This window comes from Trachemys scripta, unplaced genomic scaffold, assembly GCF_013100865.1.
Source record: "Trachemys scripta elegans isolate TJP31775 unplaced genomic scaffold, CAS_Tse_1.0 scaffold_26, whole genome shotgun sequence".
Classification (NCBI taxonomy): Eukaryota; Metazoa; Chordata; order Testudines; family Emydidae; genus Trachemys; species Trachemys scripta.
In genome coordinates, this window is record NW_023260511.1 from 4,004,137 (window position 1) to 4,012,154 (window position 8,018).

The 8,018-nt window shown below is 44.7% G+C and overlaps 1 long non-coding RNA gene across 2 annotated transcripts; it reads left to right on the plus strand.

Annotated features, from left to right (window-relative positions):
- Window positions 1-3,007: 3,007 nt before the first annotated feature.
- LOC117870343 lies at window positions 3,008-7,646 on the plus strand. Of its 2 annotated transcripts, none has more exons than XR_004643957.1 (4): window positions 3,008-3,086; window positions 5,775-5,888; window positions 6,725-6,813; window positions 7,567-7,646. It is a non-coding gene; the product is annotated as an uncharacterized LOC117870343 (long non-coding RNA). The 2 variants fall into 2 exon arrangements; XR_004643958.1 differs by having other exon boundaries at window positions 6,765-6,813.
- The last annotated feature ends 372 nt before the right edge of the window (window positions 7,647-8,018 follow it).

Genomic DNA, 8,018 nt, shown 5'->3' on the forward strand with positions numbered 1-8,018 from the left:
CAGTTGTTTCTAAGCAAGGAATTTTTTTCTAAAGGTGAAAACATTACAGAGAAAACATTTTAAAACAACCTACCAACAGACTAACAAGTTTACTAGAGGGTGCTCCAATGTCATCCTCGGGGTCCAGTAGGTGATCAGCACTTCAAAATGCCTACAGCAGTTTTCCTAAGGGTACAAGTTCACAACAACCTGAGCTTGGAACTAGCAGATCCATGAATAGGTTAGTCTTTCCTTTATACAACTTGGGTCTTTGATCCTAAGTCGCTGGATCACGAAATCTGCAGAAAATGCTTCCTGCCTCAGGTTGTTGCTTCAAAAGGTTGTTATTTTGCATACCCAGAGTTGGAGAATTTGCATTTACCTCTCCCTAAAGATTCCTCAGGCAAACCACTTGACCCTGTTTGTCCCAAAAGTCCATTCTTGTCCAACACATTGTTCAATACAGACCTCTGAAGTTCATAACACTTCTCAGGGTTCATATCACATCTCCCCCCTCTAGAGGAAAATATTTCTGATAAGAGAGGGTTTTTTAATTTAGGATCAAAAAATCATGAGCACCACTGGTTGGAAGCTGAAGCTGGACAAATTCAGAGTAGAAATAAGGTGATGTTTTCAACACTGAAGGTAGCTAACACTTGGAGCAAATTACTTAGGGATGTGGTGAATTTGCCAACAATAAAATAGGACTGCATGTATTTTTCAAAGAGATGCTACAGTTCAAGCAGAAGTTATCAACTTGATGCAGAAATGACTGGGAGAGGTTCTCTGTCCTGTTTTGCAGGTCAGACTAGATGATCTCAACAGTGCCTTCTGGCCTTGAAATATATGAATTTGCAGATGTGCATGTAACAGGATGTCAGCCTGCAGGATGTGGAGCTGGGAGACACACATTTTGAGTACCGTTATGCTTCTGTCAAACTTATGAAATTTCAACTAGACATTCCAGTAGAAACCCCACACTAGGACAGATGGGTTAAGGAGCACTTCTGGACTCAGGTGGCCCTGCTCCATCGCACCAACAGAACCAGTTGTAGATGGAGGGGGAGTTTGAAAAAAGAGCCAGACAGCTGAGTGGTGGGGAGGTTAGGAGAAGGCAGCAGAGAGGATAGGACAAACTTATCCGAAGAACTCCTGAGTAAGTGTATAACAGGAGTCCGCGCTGAGAGGAAGGAAGCGGAAAACAGCAGCTACATCAGGCCCCAAAGGAGTGACTAGCTTGTCTTTAAGGATTAGGGAACCCTTCCTTCCATCTTCATAGATTCATAGATTCTAGGACTGGAAGGGACCTCGAGAGGTCATCGAGTCCAGTCCCCTGCCCGCATGGCAGGACCAAATACTGTCTAGACCATCCCTGATAGACATTTATCTAACCTACTCTTAAATATCTCCAGAGAGGGAGATTCCACAACCTCCCTAGGCAATTTATTCCAGTGTTTAACCACCCTGACAGTTAGGAACTTTTTCCTAATGTCCAACCTAGACCTCCCTTGCTGCAGTTTAAACCCATTGCTTCTGGTTCTATCCTTAGAGGCTAAGGTTGTGCTGGATTGTTTGTGACACTTCCACTGCTGCCTGGACTGGGAAAGTAAGGGGCAGGAAGTGGACCAGGAGTCAGCCTTGCAGCACTCCTTGGCACTTGTGGGGCCCTGGTTTGGAACTCGATGGAGAAGGAGGATGAAGGATCCTCTACCAGTCAACCAAGAGGGTGGCATGAACCTCAGACCCCCCAAAGATAAGGGGGGATAAAGGCACTGGTAGCCCTGAGCCAAGGGTGTAAGGCCTATGGAGGCCTGGAGTGGGCTGGAGGCTCTTTTTTGGAGATGTTAGACTTCTATAGTTCATTGGAATCCGTCACCTGGGAAAGGGGTGGACTTCAAAGGTGACTTGCCTGGAAGTCTGAGTTTGTATCTGCTGGAAGAGGGGCTGCTGTTTGAATGGACCAACCACCAGAAATGGATGCTAGGAACAGGGGAAAGGGTTACCTGAGGACTTAATTGATAAGCCCAGCCGTGTTACAGGCAGGGCCGGTGCAAGAAAGTTTCGCACCCTAGGCGAAACTTCCACCTTGCGCCCCCTCCCCCCAGCCCTGCGGCAGCTCCCCACCCCCCCTGCCCTGAGGTGCCCTCTCACGGCAGTGCCCCACCCCAGCTTACCTCTGCTCCGCCTCCTCCCCGAGCATGCCGCCCCTGCTCTAATTCTCCTCCCCTCCCAGGCTTGCTTGCTCAGGGAGGGGACGTAGCAGAGGTGATCTGAGGTGGGGAGCTGCCGCATGGCTCCCCAGGCCGGGGAGGTGGGGAGCCGCCACGGGGGGGTGCTTCAGGGGGGGAGCTGCCGCAGGGCTCCCCACCCCAGCTTACCTCTGCTACGCCCCCTCCCCGAGCACGCCGCCCCCGCCGGCAATGACAATAATTGCATGGAGCGGCTGCTGCGCTGGGAGAGGGAGTCTGAGCCGCACGTGTCAGCACGCCGCCGGCAGCCCAGCCCAGGAACACTGTAAAAAAAATTGGGGGCACGGCTTTTTGGCGCCCCCAAATCTTGGCACCCTAGGCAACCACCTAGTTTGCCTTAATGGTAGCACTGGCCCTGGTTACAGGGAGACACAACACAGGCTCCTGAGTGAGCCAGACTACAATTGTGGATGCCAGGTTGAAGTGTCCGTATGGAGGGATACTGACACTTCAACGTCTGCCCTGAGTTATGTGAAAGTGCTCCTAGATGTTGGGTTATTTCGATGGTTGGAAAGCCAAGGCTTAGCCATCTCGAGGGCTCATTAGTCTTTATCCTTATGGGGAAGATTGTGCATTGAGACAATTCATCATTGCCCTGCACTTTCTGTGGTTACGTACACAAATGTAGAGATTTTGGGGACTGTGGATTCTGGGAATAAAATTCCAACCCGGATGGGGTAGGATACAAACCACACACACACACACACACACACATTCACAGCATTTTTCTTTCATTCTTTTCCAGGCCCCTCCCTGTTTCCTAAGTGCTTGTTTATACATTTGCTCTTTGCCCTCACCTGCTTTTACACTCCAACGGATTTTGGTGGGCTTATTAGTGTCTGCAGAAAGAATTCTGAGGTGAGTACACTAACTTGCTGTGTGTGAATGTAATTAATAATCCAGGGAAGTGATTTCTAAAATAAGTTTCTTATATTTACTGTAGATTTTGGATTTTTAAAAGTTACTTCTTGTTTCTAGAGTAATTGGAATGACTGAAGTTAAAGTTTAGATGCATCACAGGGATGTTTTATAACTGAAGATGGGGAAAAAATGCAATTCGTTCACAAAACAGTGGCATATGATCAGAAGGAGTTTGGGGCAAATATAGAGATTGGACTAACATTGATCTGTATTAACTGGATCTTGCTGAATGTGTAGAAGAGAGCAATAGACACTAATTTCCTTGTCACATAATGTAGGGTTTAGTGTTGTAATACTAAGAAGAGGCAAGCACTTCATTTTGGGTGTATTTTATTTTATTGTTTTTTTTTTCAAAAAAGGCAAGTTGTAAACTCTTACCTTTTCTTATTAGAGCTTTAAGGCAGAAAATTGCTCTGACATAGCTGTGGAGATGAGAGAACTAGACATGAGTCTTTAAAGCTTTCAAATATGAAAAATACTTATTTTTAACAATAGTTTGAGTATCAGATCATAGAAATCATAGGCTAGGTCTATACTACCCGCCTGAATCGGCGGGTAGAAATCGACCTCTCGGGGATCGATTTATCGCGTCCCGTTGGGACGTGACAATCGATCCCCGAATCGGCACTCTTACTCCACCAGCGGAGGTGGGAGTAAGCGCCGCTGACAGAAAGCCGCAGAAGTCGATTTTGCCGCCGTCCTCACAAGGGGTAAGTCAGCTGCGATACGCCGAATTCAGCTACGCTATTCACGTAGCTGAATTTGAGTATCTTAAATCGACTCCCCCCTGTAGTGTAGATGTACCCATAGAAAAACTAGAACTGGAAGGGACCTTGAGAGATCATCAAGTCCAGTCTCCTGCCCTCACGGCAAGACCAAGCACCATCTAGATCATCCCTGATAGACGTCTATCCAACCTGCTCTTAAATATCTCCAGTGATGGGGATTCCACAACCTCCCTAGGCAATTTATTCCAGTGTTTCATCACCCCTGACAGTTAGGAAGTTTTTCCTAATGTCCTACCTAAATCTCCCTTGCTTCAAATTTAAGCCTATTGCTTCTTGTTCTATCCTCAGAAGCCAAGGAGAACAATTTTTCTCCCTCCTCTTTGTAACACCCTTTTAGATACTTGAAAACTGTTATCATGTCCCGCCTCAGTCTTCTCTTTTCTAAACTAAACAAGCCCAATTCTTCTTCCCTCATAGCTCATGTTCTCTAGGCCTTTTATCATTTTTGTTTCTCTTCTCTGGACCTTCTCCAATTTTTCCACATCTTTCTTGAAATGTGGTGCCTCCAATTGAGGCCTAATCAATGCAGAGTAAAGCGGTAGAATGACCTCTTGTGTTTTTCTCACAACACTCCTGTTAATGCATCCCAGAATCAGGTTTCCTTTTTTTGCAATAGTGTCATACTGTTGACTCATAATTAGCTTGTGGTCCACTATGACTCCTAGTTCCCTTTCTGCCGTACTCCTTCCTAAACAATCACTTCCCATCATGTATATGTGAAACTGGTTGTTCCTTCCTAAGTGGAGTACTTTACATTTGTCCTTATTAAACTTCATCCTATTTACCTCAGACCATTTCTCTAGTTTCTCCAGATCATTTTGAATTATAGCCCTATCCTCCAAAGCACTTGCAACCCATCCCAGCTTGGTATCATCGGCAAACTTAATAATCGTACTCTCTATGCCAACATCTAAATTCTTGATGAAGATATTGAACAGAACCTGTCCCAAAACAGACCCCTGCAGAACCGCACTTGCTATGCCCTTCCAGCATGATTGTAAACCATTAATAACTACTATCTGAAGATGTTTATCCAGCCAGTTATGCACCCACCTTATAGTAACCCCATCTAGGTTTTATTTCCCTAGTTTATTGATAAGAAGGTCATGTGAAACCGTATCAAACACTTTACTAAAATCTAGGTATACCCTGTCCACCGCTTCTCCCTTATCCACAAGGCTTGATATCCTATCAAAGAAAGCTATCAGATTGGTTGGACATGATTTGTTCTTTACAAATCCATGCTGGTTGTTACCTATCACCTTATTATCTTCCAGATGAATTCCTTAATTACTTGCTCCATTATCTTTCCTGGTATCTCTCCTGACTTCCATGACTTTTCAAAGATGATAGCTAACGGCTCAGATACCTCCTCTATCAGCTATTTGAGTATTCTAGGATGCATTTCATCGGACCCTGGTGACTTGCAGACATCTAGCTTTTCTAAGTAATTTTTAACTTGTTCTGTTTTTGGAAAGCCAATGTAGAGATCTTGGGGCCTGTGGATTCTGGGAATAAAACTCCTACCTTGATGGAGTGGGATAAAAACCACACACACCAGGGCTGGCTCTAACATTTTTGTCGCCCCAAGAAGGGGAAAAAAAAAAAGCCACGATCGCGATCGGTGGCAGCTCTACCGCCACTTCATTCTACGGTGGCAATTCGGCGGCAGGTCCTTCGCTCCATGAGGGAGTGACGGCCCCACCACCAAATTGCTGTTTGCCACCCCCCTCTTCATTGGCCACCCCAGGCACCTGCTTGCTACGTTGGTGCCTGGAGCTAGCCCTGACACACACACATGGAAACTAGGAGCATTTTTCTTTTTTTCCTCCTCCAGGCCCCTCCCATGTTTCCTGAGTGCTTGTTTAAACATTTGCTCTTTGCCCTCACCTGCTTTTACAGTCCAACGGATTTTGGCGGGCTTCTTTGTGTCTGCAGAGAGAATTCTGAGGTGAGTACACAAACTTGCTGTGTGTGAATGTAATTAATAATCCAGGGAAGTGATTTCAAAAAAGAATTAGATAAATTCATGGAGGATAGGTCCATCAATGGCTATTAGCCAGGATGGGCCGGATGGTGTCCCTAGCCTCTGTTTGCCAGAAGATGCGAATGAGTGACAGGGGATGGATCACTTGATGATTACCTGTTCTGTTCATTCCATCTGGGGCACCTGGCATTGGTCACTGTTGGAAGACAGGATACTGGGCTAGATGGACCTTGGTTCTGACCCAGTATGGGCATTCTTATCTTCTATTTACTTCAGACCATCTCTCCAGTTTGTCCAGACCATTTGGAATTTTAAGCCTGTCCTCCAAAGGACTTGCAACCCCACCCAGCTTGTTATCACCTGAAAACTTTATAAGTGTACTTTCTATGCCATTTTTTAAATTATTGATGAATAATAAAATAATAAAATAATAAAAATGAATATTTTGAAGAGAACCAGACCCAGCCCCTGCGGGACCCCACTCGATATGCCCTTTGTCATGACTGTGAACCACTGATAACTATTCTCTGGGAACAATTTTCCAACCTGTTTTGCACCCATCTTATAGTAGCTCCGTCTAGGTTTCATTTCCCAAGTTTGTTTACGAGAAGGTCATGTGAGGCAGTGGATGTTTTCAGAGACCTATCCATGGTGACTCCAAGGGCTCTTTCTTGAGTGGTAACAGCTTATTTAGACCCCATCATTTTAGACATATAGTTGGGATTATGTTTTTGAAGGTGCGTTACTCTTAGGTAAATACCATCTGGTCCTGGTGACTCTGCTTTCACTTTCAAACACAGAAATTAACCTCAAAATGACTGCAGTCTCGTTCTCATTCAGCACTTCTGACACCATGGAATGATCTTGGAGTTCATTAAACAACAAACCAGTGAGTATCTGTGGTGAACTGCTGCACACAGCTATATTGTGTTCTCACCCTCTGTTTTCAGGGCACAGCTCAGAATTCCTATAGTCCTTTATGAGGGAGCCTCTCTAAATAATAAAATTGCACAAACACATCTCCACACCTGCTGTCCCTGCAGTGGGAGGGAATGGATTAGGTGATATCCACCCAGGTGCCCTAGCAGGTGATCCATGCCCCATGCTTCCTTATCGCAAACTTTTCCCTGTTTTCCATTGAAAAAAGTTTGAAAATTTTCACCCAGCTCTGCTAATCCCGTTCAGAGATGTCTTTAAAGCAGTGCATGGGCGTTGGGCTGGTATTTACAAAGGAACCTAAGGGCTGTTTACTTGAGTTTTGCAGAGCAATAACTCCACAGACCTACCTGCTCCCTTCCCGCCCATCCCACCACTGAGAAAGCTGCTTTCATTTTTCACTCCTCACTTAATAACTTTGGGAAATAACCGCTCTGGCTTCATGAGCAGCAATTATGCAGAGGCAGAGTTTATAGGTAGTATTCAGGTGAATGAAGTGTTAAATTCCTGTTCTAGCAGCATTGTACTTGGGACTTTGTACAAGGAAGTAATTGATATTTGAGTTTATTATGTTTGTGAAGCCCTCTGGGAAGAAAAATACTGCAGTAGCTGTACATTAATTGTTACTACATGGCCTGATTCTTCAAGGCTCACTCATGGAGACATTAAGTACTTACTTCTCCTATGTTGGTCCCTACTTTACAAGGTGTGTGACTATCATCTGAGTAGCAGTTGAATCAGCATTGCTGGAAACAGAAATACAGTGAATTTACAAGACAATTCATCGTGAGTAGGAGTTTGAATTTTCTTTTAAATAACTTTTGTGTTAGTGAAATGTTCTCATGTGAGATCAGTGGAGGATAAATTCCTTCATAACATCTGCTATAGAAATAATAATAAAAAAAGAAGCACAAATTCCCCAGTCTTGTTCTACAGACCACAATGGTGAATGCCATCTCATGTCTGTGCTACACAAGCCCCATCCAGCAAAGGAGGAAATTAGTACTAATTGGTTCATTTTGTGTGTGTTTTGTTTCGCTTTTTAGTGAGAACATTTTGCTATTAGAAACTTGGCTGGAAAAATGAGCACATTTCACACAGCCCAGAATAGAATCACTGAATGTGCTGCGTTTACGTCACCCACAGCTTGGTCTGCAT